The sequence below is a fragment of the Otolemur garnettii genome, unplaced genomic scaffold (genome assembly GCF_000181295.1).
Source record: "Otolemur garnettii isolate 467f Iridium unplaced genomic scaffold, OtoGar3 scaffold00166, whole genome shotgun sequence".
NCBI lineage: Eukaryota > Metazoa > Chordata > Mammalia > Primates > Galagidae > Otolemur > Otolemur garnettii.
The window spans coordinates 397,370-410,571 of record NW_003852561.1 but is presented as its reverse complement, the minus strand read 5'-3'; the positions used below and the strand labels follow the sequence as shown (position 1 = coordinate 410,571).

The 13,202-nt window shown below is 39.1% G+C and overlaps 1 non-coding gene across 1 annotated transcript; it reads right to left on the bottom strand.

Annotated features, from left to right (window-relative positions):
- Positions 1–1,987: 1,987 nt before the first annotated feature.
- Positions 1,988–2,091, bottom strand: LOC111728531. Its single transcript, XR_002775794.1, has one exon. It is a non-coding gene; the product is annotated as a U6 spliceosomal RNA (small nuclear RNA).
- Positions 2,092–13,202: the final 11,111 nt, after the last annotated feature.

Below are 13,202 nucleotides of genomic sequence, written 5' to 3'. Positions count from 1 at the left end.
GTGTTCTCCAAACAGTCAGGATCTATTTAAATGGTCCCCTGATCCAGGGCTGAGGCTTCAGGATGAAGCAGATGGATGGGAGAGTTATCTCTAGTTATCTCTATCTAGAGATAGTTATCTATCCTTTTCCCCTCGTCCTCCTGCAGCCTGGGGGGGATACCTCTCACAGGGCCTCTCTGAATCTGCTCCCTCGGCCATCTTGCAGGGGAGCTTCTTGCTGGGAATAACAGTGATCTCTTCTCACACATGCTTGTTTGTGTGAAATCATTGCCCAGATGTGTGTAGCGTTTCTCAGTGATGATCCCAGCCACCTTTTCACATTTTCGATGTGAACACAGCTCATATTGGTTAGGTCCTTGGTAAAAGAGGCCATACCAAGTTTTAAAACACAGACTTTACTCCATGGAAAAGGGAAGCTATCAAAGGTTTTAAAAGCAAAAGTAGAGTCGGCTCACTGCTATAGTTTGAATGTACCCACAACGTTCATGTGTTGAACCATTAATCTCCAATCCAATGGTGTGGAGAAGTGGGACTGTAAGAGGTGATTAGGTCATGAGGGTTCTGCTGTTCTGGAGTGGGTTAGTTATCTCAGGAGTGGGGTCATGATCAAGGACACATTCAGCCACCTTCTCTTTCCCTCTCTCTTTCAAGCTTTCTTGCCTTCCCACCTTCTGCCATGGGTGACTTAGCAAGAGGGAGATGGAGGCTCCTCAAACTTGGACTTTGTTTGTAGCTTTCAGAAATGTAAGAAATAATGCTAGTTCTTTTAAAATTACCCACTCTTAGATATTTTGTTGTAGCAGCACAAAAAGGATTAAGACACTCAGACCTGAATTTCGGAAAGTATCCTTATTAGCTTCCATATGGATCCAAGCTCATTGGCTCCTCCTCCTATTCAAACTCTCCCAAACTAAGCGTCCTTACACACAACCTTCAGAATGTCAGATAAAGGGTTACCATCACAAATCATAATTTGGTGTTTTCATAAAACACCAAAGTTTTTTAAAAACTGGAGGGAAATAACAGACAGAAAATTTACAAAAATATAAATTTTCAAAAAGTACATTCAAAATAATAGCAATAAAAATAATTTCAAATAATTTGATAGGTGATATGGCATTTCACCTATCACATTTGAAAATATTTAAAAGGAAGGCAATAACCACTGTTGGCTCTGGTTAAAAGATGAGGAAATGAGAATTTTCATACGCTGCTGATGGAACTGGAAATTGTTGAAAATTTCTAACAGGTGATTTGGTAACATATAAGTATATATACATAATATTTCAGATACACTTTTTCTCATTACTTGTACTTCTTGAAATTATCCTAAGGAAATAATTCCGTAACTTCACAGGTTATTCATTGCAGAATAGCTTATAATTGCAAAAATAAACTGGAAATAGCCCATAAAGGTAGGTGATTGGTTTATGTACGCTGTGTCAATATATCAAATTATTACATAACCATTAAAATTATAAAGAAGTTGTATTTATTGACATAGTAAGATGCTTCTAAAAATATCTAAGTAGAAAATAAGGTTATAAGACTATATATATTGTGTATGCTTACAGTCTGAAAAAATACAACAAAATGATGACATATAAAAATATATGGTAATTAAAGATTTCAAATTTTTCCCTACTTTTTTCAAATTTTCCCCTATTCTACTTTTTCTATAATGAAAAAATTATTTATGTATATTATTAATGTTAAATTATTTATGTATATTATTCTCTCAGGTTTAATAGTCGACATAAAGTATTCCTATGAAGATTCCCTGTGTCTTCCACAAAATTGATGTCTATGTGTTATTTGCATTTTTTTAATCATCTCAAAAATTTTATTAAAAGCACTTGACAAAGTAAAACACATTTCATTACAAATTCAAAATGGTATACATTCAAAAGTATGAACCTCAACATAATAAGGTCATGTAAACAAGCCCTCAGATACCATTATACTCAACAATTATAATGTTTCATCTAAAAATATGGAACACTTCATGAACTTGCATGTCATCCTTGTGCAGGAGCCATGCTAATCTCTGTATCGTCCTAATTTTAGTACATGTGCTGCTGAAGCCAGCACTCTATGTGTTATTTACTTAATAACAGCAAACACTTCTGCAACACTTTAAATACTGAGCAGTAATCTGAAGGAGATAAATGATATAGATAGATATAGATTAGATATAAACTTAACTCATTGGATCCTCATGATAACCCTGAGCTGGGTACTCTTATTATCCCTATTTTACTGGTGAAGAAACAGAAACACAAAGGATGAGCAGGTGCCCAAGTTCATACAGGTGGTGATTGTTGATACCCTTAACCTTCACACTGACCTAACCACACACTGACTTCTGTTTAAACTTGCTAAGCTTTAATGCCCTCACCTGAATAGTGAGAATAATAATGTCACCTATCTCGTGGGCTTGCTGAAGTGAAGCATGAAAGAACCTAGCTGAATGCCTGACACTCAGAGTTAGTAAGTGCTAGCTATTACTGATAACAAAAGTAAGAAGAACACTGCTCCTAGGATTCCGACTATCACCACCAGTTCAGCTTCACTTATTTCCTACAGAGCCCCAACACATGCTGTCTGCTTTATTTCTGTTATCTTCCGAATATGTCACACTCTTGTCTCTGCTCCTGCTGTTGGCCTCACTGACGTCAGGACAGAGGACCTCTCCCAGTCACACTGGGCCATAAAAGCCTCGTTCTGAGCCCTTCGCTAATTACTCTCATTGCTTCTGACCTTCTATTGCACTCTACTCATTAACACCCACAAGACAATCGGTGCACTATTAAATGCTAGTTCTTCTCCCCAACAATACAGCAAGCTGTGTGAAAGCAACGATGAATGTTAGGGTGATTTTTCTTTTTGTTATCTCCAACCCAAGTACAATAGGACCTAGGTGTATTTAACATAGATTTGCTTTATTTCTACTTCCTCACGGAAATAGGCCCGTAAAAAAATAGAAAATTGCTGTTTATCTAAGTTTTGCAGCATTTTTTTTCCAGAAGAAAGAGATAAATCACAATATTAACATCAAGAGAATTAAAATCACGTGCAAATGTAAACGCAGATAGGTATGCAAATTTTATATGATTATTAATGTGTATAATATGAATTAATACATATACAATATTAATAACATTAGAATTGACCATAGCTATTTACTGCATGTCTCCTTTGGGTCCAGCACTACATCAAACGATGCATAGACATGACATCTGACAACCGTAATAGTAACAGAAATAGTGCCTCTGTAGAATTGCAGGATGAGATGAGGAGCCTGCCTTATCATGCCGGAAATCAACTCCAGTTTGCTCCAACTCCACAAGATACGCTCTGCTCCTCTCTATATGTCCTTTTGTCCTATGTCTTTATACAAAGTTGAGATTTAAGATCTGTTTTTCTAGTTCTTAAATATGTCAATAAAACCACTGTTTTTGCTTGTTTGTTCGTTTGCTTTTGGCCAAATTTGCCTTTCTGAAAATTCGGATCAGTATCGAGTGCTCGTTTCAGCTAATCTCCCAGGCGATTTTGTACAATAATACCAGAGAGACATTGTTTTCAGGGAGCATCTAATTAAAGATGGGGTCTACACTCTGGGCACTACCACCAGGAAGCTTTGGGTATGTATCATTATTAGAGCCATTAGGGATTAGCGCGAAGATCTCAGGTCTTTCTGTGTCCAAGGTTGAGGAAAAGTCGACCCTTTAGAAACACTGTATCTATATCCCCTGGTGAATAAGACAGCGAAACAGGAAATACAGTCACTGTGACAGTCCCCAGAGTCTTTGTTCTGTGGATGTATGGACAACTTTATCCCGGTATTTCAGCCTGGGGTGCTGAGCTATAAATAGCAGCAGAGCCGTTCAGAAGACAAGACTCCGGTGGCCACATGAAAGTTGTTCTTTGATCCCCGGAGTATCATCGCCCCTCTGTGTCGTGTGGTCCCCTCCCCTCAGAACGTTCTCCTAGGCCACTCCCAGACCACTCGGCTGGACTCCTAAACTGAGCAGTTGCATGAAACAGATGGCAAAACTTTTTCCTCACATGCAAAGACTTGTAAAGAGCCTCATAAATAGCTAGAAACAGATCCAACCTTCACATCCGAATAACAACTCCCACCGCCTTCAAATCCCGTTTGAAAGTTTGAGCTCAGCACACAACTGCAGGTCCGCAGTCTCGCTGCTTCCTACTCTTCTAAGCTGTCCTTCACGCAGCAACTAAATGTTTAATAGGAAACAAGCAGCTATTTTTAAAATGTGGGTATTAGTTTTATGTAATACAAACTCTCCACAAGTTTTTTTTTAACTTAAAGAAGTACTTGTTGCATAGTTTTTATTATTTGAATAATTTGGGGAACGAATATGAGAATACTGTTTCTCTACCAGCATAATCAGAGAACATGAAATTCATTTTCATGTAGTTAAAATTCACTGAAGCCTGGCGTTTTAAGACTTAAAATCTTTTCTGAAAAATAACCTTTGTAAAAATCCAAATGTGCGTCCTCCCCCTTCAGCAAATGTTGGCTTTTGTTATTTTTTTTTATAGGCGGCATATTGAATTTCCCAGGCTGTGTTTCTGAACAGCAATCTACTGAAAAAAGTGCAATTATTTTTTTTCACTCAAACATGCATTTGAGAGAAATGAGTAGATCAGATAAAGAGCTGAGATGCTATTCAAGTCAACCTTGAGTCCCTCTCTGTCTCTTTAAAAAAAAAAAAAAAGGGTGGCAAAATCAATACAAACCAATAATAACTTCACATTTGTGGAAGCAACATGAATGGCTCTCCAAAATATTGAGACACATCCAAGTACATTTTCGTAGAGCTGATATTTATCAGAAGTCATTTGCCCTCAAGCAGATGCTCCCTTTCATTGTGCTCCTGTCACAAATGACTAAGATTTATGACAGACAATTACAGCATCTGCAGTTAGCAGCCTTATAATCAGCACCATTATTTAACGATTGGTGCAATAAACTGACTCCTGTTACTGTTTATCAGATATCAGTCAGTTCTGGCCATTTTCTTCAGCTCCCAAATCACAGTATGGTGCAGCCACTGCCTTTTAATGGCTAGGCAGAAGCAGGAGCGTTTTCACATTTTTTACAGGCTGCCGAGGCAAAGAAAAAAGCAACCAATTACATGTATGTATGCTGCCCTCTCATTTGAGATGCCCGTGTACGCAACTATCTCTAGACGGTTCTAAACCTCTTGGAGGAAAAAGAAGCTTTTACTGAGGAGAAGGGCTTTTCATGTTAAAAAAACAAAAACACAATAAAACAAAAATATGAAAAAAAAATCCCTCCTGCCTGCCTCCTTTTTTTAAGTTCTCTGTTTAAATTTGCAGCCTTTTCTGAGTATTAAATGTTACTCTCTTGGTCTACTGTTTTATCTTGTAAGTGTGGTTTAAGATTGTCTTGCATAACCAGAAAAGCTGTTATTGTCCCCGAAAAATATTTGTCAAGGAGCAGATTTTTTTTTTGTCCAAACTCCGTGAGGTTTTGCTCAGTGGGAAGTGCTTGGACACAAGGAAATTAAGTTTTTCATAAGTCAAAACGCTCCACATTTAAAAGAAATCATGTGTGTATGCTTAAAAGTCACTTATACATTACAGAATTCTATAGTTCTAAATATAAAAACAGGCAGAGGTATAGATAGCATTTAAAATCCTTCCACAAAAAATAAATAAATAAAATAAAATCCTTCCACAAGAAACACTGCACGTTTATGTATCAAACATGAGTGGCTGGCACCAAGGCAGAGGCTTCCTGGAAGGCAAGACTTCAGTGTAATGTGGGAAATGGTACAAAAATATAAATTTATAGTCAGTCAAAATAAAAAGCTTATATAATGCTTCCGTAGATGTTTAGGTATCAAATGCCATTCTGATTATTTAAAGAAAAAATAAAACACAATGCCAGATCTTATATATTCTTTTGTTACTTTTCTCATAACCACATGAGCTAAGTTTCTTCTTCGTAGCAATAAGCATTTTGTCCAACATTTTCCATTTTATATATTTGATAATTTTGCACATGCCTAGTGGAAAATATCGATGAAGCTACATTTACAATGTAAAGTCTGTGTTTCATTCAAAAGCTACATGCTTCTCTCAAGGGGAGATACAATATTGGAGAACAGATTAGTATGGTCTTTTAATTAAAAATACATTAATGACCCCAGGGGAATCAGATTCCCTTTCTGGAAAAATGTATAAAGGGTTTTAACCAGTTAACATGTAAAACTCGTTATTTTCTAACTTTGACAAGAACTTCACAGGCCTTCATAAGCGAGACCTCAGAATTCCACATGACATTTCAACAGAAAACTAGTGAGAATGGTGGTTCTCAGACATTCAAGCTGGAAAGGCCATAGGTGTTACTCTGCGCAGCCCTCTCGTTTGAGAGATGGTCAGGGGGAGGGTGTGAGTTAAGTGATTTTCAGCGGAGCACAGAATTAGACACTGGCGCAGCTCTGATTGGATCCCAAGTACATGGGTTTCTAGCAAGGTCTTTTCCTGTGGAGTCCACACCAGATGGCCCAGCTGCTCTCTCCAAGCCTGGCAGAAACCAGCCCTTGGGCCCTGGTAAGACAGATTCTATTCTGGGTGTTCTGCGCAGCCTCCCACAGAGCCCTGTGCCCTGTGGCTCAAAGAAACCAAGTTTCCATGGATCCTCAAGTTACTTACTACACCACTTCCCTAGCCTGACCTGGAGCCAGGAGAGAAATTCAGTCATACAAATAAGGAAAACTTTTATTCCATCAGTGGGTACCAAAGTTAGCTCAAGTTGTTGGCTCTTAAATTTCCTGCTGTGGTAGTTTGGTACCTTGTATCCATCTTGATTTTGTTTCCTTTTTGGATTTTCTTCTTTTTTTGAGGTTTTTTTTTTTTTTAACTGTTTTGCACAAGTGATTGCAAAGTCATGCAAAAGCTGTATTTTATTTCACTGATTTGGCAGCATCAAATAACCAGAAATTTCGCAGAGTCAAGAGGTAGCCAGACTAACCTTTCTTTGTCTGTGATACACAGAAACCTATTACTGCATTGACAGGTTTCCCATTCCACTGTAGCAAGATCGGGCAAGTACTTTGGGTGCATCAAAGAAACTAGCATATTTTCTACATATGTCCTGCCCTTTTCTGCTGAATTAGAAGGAAAAATTACCAACTCACAGCAAGGTACTGCCTTTGGATACCAATGACAAAACCATTGGCACTGCAGGCTGCCAGCAGGTGTTCCTAAGAGGCCCAGTCAGGCAACAGTATCCATGAAAAGGCATGCAAGTGGCATGTCAGTAACACACCTTGACACCAAGCCCCAGTCCATAACTAATGCCTCCAAAAGAGCTTGGACAGATTTGACGGCTTCTTAACAGAAAAAAAAAAAATTGTTTTAATGTTTCAGTAAGAAATCTTTCTTTATGAACCTTCTTTGAGGCTACTGGGGGCAGATGAGGGGCAGAGTAGAACCCAAAGAAAGTATGAATAGTCAAGCTCACATTTGGTGGTTGACGGCTGAGGAGTTAAGGGTTTGAATCCCAGCTGACCTGGGTTTGAACATGGCTCAGAGTTGACGAGACGCTGCCAGGGACTTAACCTCACCAAGTTCACTTGTCCTCAGGGTGCAGGTGAGAACGGGACTGTGCACACACAGGACTGAGCACTGGGCACGGCACACAGCACTGCTGCTTGCGGGGTAGCTGCTGTTACCTCTGTCGCTTCTGTTCATTCACAGTTGCAGACTGAATTGCTGTGCATGCAGGCATTAGGACTTTAGAATCAGGTTAAATAAATATTTACCCTTTGAACTTAGCTACATTCAATTTTCACAAAATCCTAGCAAAAGTCTATATATTTCATCTATCAAGCTACCTAAAAATATATATATTACACAACCTAAAAAATACATACACATAATATACACACACTATAACGATTATTATTTTGTTTCATAGACTTAGGTTCTGTTCCATTGTGAATGAACTAAACTGACAGAATACAGAGAAAACATGAAAACATCACAAAGTGCATGCTTTCAGGGTTTTTTTTAGTAAAGTACTTAATATCACTCTGAGAACAATGGGGCTGGTGATAAGAAAAATTCTTGTCTCTTCTATTCTCAAAAGTATATAGCTTTTAACTTCTCATGTTCATTTTTTTCTGCCTTTTTTTTTTTTACAACCACCTATCCCTAAAAATACCATTAAAGTTAATAGAAGAAACCATTGGTTCCCCTCAAGAATCAGAGATCTCCTTATCACACAAGTTGCTGAGCAGCAAAATTGAGTCAAATGACGAAAGGGCAGGTGGCCAAGGGTGCCAGGTATTAAGAAAGACGCAACACTATTTCATGAAAAAATTAAGAGGGCAGAGAAAAAGGTTTTGGACACACCTTATTAATTATGTGACTTTGAACAAATTGCTTACCCTCTCTAAGCCTCACTTTTCCATATGCAGAAATTAGATAATACCAATACCTGTTGCTGTTTTGAGAACATGAGTCAACATAGGTAAAGCGGTTAGCACAGAGCTGGCATGTACTGAGCATTCACAAAATACTTTGTCTCTAAAGTGCTCCCAGCTTCCTTTTTACCACTGTGTTGTTCTAAGCAAATATAAAATGCTTAGTAATTGTGTGTTGATCCATCGTAGAAAAGTGTCTTCGAATAGTAGGAAGTCTATACGAACTAGAAATAGACAACTTTCAGTCACTTACAAAGTTTTAGAAATAATGTACACATCTATAATTTTTTCTCAAGAATCAATTTCATTTTTTTAATTTTTATTTATTTATTTTTTTGTGACAGAGCCTCAAGCTGTCACCCTGGATGCTTGAGCCCATCCAACTCCTGGGCTCAAGCATTCCTCCTAACTCCAACTCCCAAGTCGCTGGGACGACAGGCACCCACCACAACGCCGGGCTGTTTTTTGGGTACGGCCGTCATTGTTGTTTGGTGGGCCTGGGCTGGATTCAAACCTGCCAACTCAGGTGTGTGTGGCTGGCAACTTTGCCACTTGAGCCATAGGTGCTGAGCCTTCATATTTCTTTTAAATGAGGCTGCACATCAATTCCTTTAATTCACTTCCACTGCAGGTGTTGGCCGAGCATCAACCTTTGCAGTAACAGTGGTAGTAATTGCTCTGGTGCTGAAAGGTGCCAATTTCCCCATATATGACTTAGCTAAATATAAAGCAAGGTCTTTATGAAAAGCATTTTAAATCTCATCTCTGCTCTTTATCACGTATTCTTAGATGCTGTATCTAAGTGCTTAGTGCCTGCTTCCAAGGATTAATTTCCTACATCCAATGATACTTTCACAACTCTCATTTAAGAAAGACTATGGAGAGTTACTCTTCGTGTAAAATAAAGGCTACAAATAGAATGGATTGTCATTATTCATTCCCTATCTGAAGTGCGTTCATTGATCTTTGGGTCAGTACAAAAGATACCACATGGTATTAGCAAGCGTTGTAAATAAAGTAAGAACTCAAAACAGTCCCCATGCCTTTAACCCTCTTCTAAAATGCTAATAAAGCAGTACAAATTTTACATAAGCACACGCACTTTAAATTGTGATGAGAAGTTTATTTTACACAGCATTTTCACTGCTTTTGAATTTTGCAAGTCCCTCGTGGGGTAGGTGAAGAAGGAATTCTTATACCCAAATCCAAAGAGACAGAAAGTGTTATTAACACTTAGCAAGGTCTTAGGGCCACACAGCAGCTATAGGAGACTAGAACTCAGCCCATTTCCTCCAATTATTTCCCAGTATACACACCATACATGCATGATTTTTTGTTCTTGGCCACACTAAGAAGACTTGGTGTGAAAAACAGGAGTTTTGGAGATAGCTCCATCCTTTATTACTAGCAGTTTGAGCTGGGGCAAGTCACTGACAATATAGATTAGTGGTGAGAGGGCAGAGTGTGGTGCTAGACTGCCTGGATGCAAATTCCAGCCCCGCCCACCAAGCTGCGTGATGCTGGGTGGTCTCTGCTTCCTGGTGTGAATAATAAAGAAAACTCCAGCTTCAGGCAGCACCTGTATCCCAGTGGGTAGGGAGCCAGCCACATACACCAAGGCTGGTGGGTCTGAACCCAAACCAGGCCTGCTAAACAACAATGACAACTGCAACAAAAGAAATAGCCGGGTGTTGTGGCAGGTGCCTGTAGTCTCAGCTACTTGGGAGGCTGAGGCAAGAGAATCACTTAACCCCAGAGTTTGAGGTTGCTGTGAGCTGTGACGCCATGGCACTCTACCCAGGGCAACACCTTGAGACTCTGTCTCAAAAAATAAAAAAAGAAAAGAAAAGAAAACTCCAGCTTCATGGAGCTATTATAACATTTTTTCTAAAGGGCTAAGTACACTATGTGGTATATATTAAAGGCTCAAGGAATACATTATCGTTATTATTAATAAAACTGGACAAAAAGACCTACTTCCCAAGATTGTCTGTGGCACTGATAAGATAGGTCATTAAAGGATTTGGGGTCAGTAAACTCCCATGCCAGGTGTAAGTGTCATTATTTCATCACATTACTGTTGGCAGCAGCCCAAGCTTATTTTGTCCTATTTCTGTTGAACCTAAGGCCCTACCTTGATCTAGGTGTGTTTGTTCCTCACATTGTTGAATGTTTTGTTTTATTTTTTTAATGGGCAGAATATGGAAGGGAACTTTGATTCTCCCTCCATACTGTTGAGATCTGCACTGCACTGCTCTCCCCGCTGTCTGGGCAAGTTCATCCTCCTGAGAATCTACGAGGGGACAATTCAGGTCCACCCACCTGAAGCACAAGAGCGGTGGAAAGATGGAGGCCTTCAAGAGGAAGTAAGGCAAAATAGAGAAGCCTGTGCATGGTCTTCCTCTGGCTCCACTTATGCACAGGGATCCAAACTTAAAGATCGTATGTTCCTGGTGCATTTCATACTCCCTCTTGAGAAGCCCCCTTGCCAATGTACACAATGGGGAAGCCTGCAACATCACACCTGCGACCTGGCCTTGCCCTTGCTTTCTGGTTTATCTGATTTCAAATCCATCTTTTCAAGTTTTACTGTGACTAGCTTTTGTTCATTTTATTTTTAAATCTGTTTCTTAATTATTAACTCCAGATTTTATTTTGGAATGGTTATTTCGGTGTGAGACCCAAAAAAAAAAAAAAATCTTCCCTTATTACTCTTTCCTTTAGAACTGGAATAGTTGACAGAGATTGTATTGTTAGAATGCCCAGGACCCCTGAGGAAGGAGCTGGAGCAAAGACAGTGACACTTGCATGGGCCATTTCCAAGGTCATGAGAGAGATTTAGTCAAAGTACTCGGGTATTTGTCAGCTTTAAAAAAATCATAATCTATTACATTTATATTTGATTTTAAATAAATACTGATGTTTATTTCATCTTTATTTTGAATTACATATTTTTTTCCTCAAAGGGATGTCTCTTAATTGTGTAAGTTTTCTGTGTGCCCTGAGTTGGGGACAACACAAGCACAGACAGAGGCAAACAAAATCTAGCCCTTTGGGAACTCTAGGGGGAGAGGCCTGAGGCACACTTCTAGCCGAGAAAAAGACAGAAGCATCAAATTGGTGGTTAATTTAGCAAGTTACAAAAGTAACCTAACATACAGGATGCAGGATAGAGGGAAGGAAGAGAGTCTGGGGCTCAAGGCTCGTTTTGTTGGTTAGGGGGAGAGTTCAGTACGGCCGGCTGTTTCCAACTGGTTCTGGACTCACTGAATGAACTCAGAGTGGAAGTTCTTGATAGCTACTTCCAAAGTGGAACGTGTCCACATCATCTCAGAGGTTGGACCCGCTCAGTATTAAAAGCCCAGATTTCAAAGCCATACCAACTAGGTTTGAAACTTGATGTGGCCATAAGACTTGGGAAATCTCTCAGCCTCTCTTTTGTCCCAGTTTCCTAATCAGTAAAATGTGATGATACTGGCATTTACCCTTTAGACTTGTGAGGAGGACATACATCGAGCATTTACCAGTGTCTAGCATATAAGGGCCAAATAACCATGAGCTCTTTTCACCATCCCCAGGCCCCCTCCTCTATGACGGGCTACCATACCAGGTGTCTCTGATTTTCCAAGGTTTGTTTTAATTGTTCTATATTCTTTTAAACAGTGTTTCTGATTTTAAAATGAATATAACCTTCTTATGTCAAACTTGGAAATAATTCAAAAAGTACAATGAGGAAATTTAACACAATTCACATCTGTATGGCTCCATCGTTGTAGCTGTAAGCTTAAGAGTCCAGTCGGTCAGACCCTGCTGTCTTCTCCGGCACCTCTAAGTCCTACCTTCTCCCAGTCCATTTCTCTCCTGCTCATTTTGTTTAAAAGAAGGAGTGTTAACCCTTTTTAAAATCTATTTATTCAAGGAACTAAGCCAATTCTGCTGTTAGGTAAAGTTAAAAAAAAAAAAAAAACTTCTATTGTTCTAACTTAATTACCTAGACCAGTACTAAGATTAATCCAAACCCTATTTATAGGAACTGTATTGTTCTATGTGACATATGAAATTCTTTCACCTAGTTCACAATTAGCCCTGTGTCGGGACATAGGAGAAGCACTGATGTTTACAGCTTACAGATGTGGAAACTGAGGCACACAGAGGCTAAGGAAGTTTCCAAAGGGAAGTTAAGTGTTTTGGACTAGGTCACAGAGCTAAGAAACAACGGGCCTAGACCCTTGTCCTGCTTATCACAGGAGCAGCCCTAGACTTTTCTTATCAGTTATTTGTAGTCATTTGAAACGTTCTCTTTCCATTTTCAATTTTCTGCACTCTACCACTGGATAGCACATTCAGCTCCCATTTCCAATCAAAAGAGTATCCTAGACCCAAGTTCTCAGATGAGGCATCAAGGTGATCCCTGGGAAGAGCCCACCTAGAATCCTTAGAGACAGTCCCCATAGAGACACAACAGCTGCGGTCACTTTTGGCCATTCTCTCTGAAAGGCAGCCGTCGGAATTCCTTTTCAAAATGTAATTTAAAAATTAAATAGTATTTATTAACAGTCTCTCTCCTTTGCAAGGAGAGAGGAAAGTAAACCAAGATTAGCAACAAGTTCGGTTGCTGCTACTCTGAGCAACCTAACAATTGCTATTTTGAAAAGTGAAAAGTGTTTGATAATTGACCAGGTATCTATTTTCCTATATTGAGCTTTAAAAATAGCA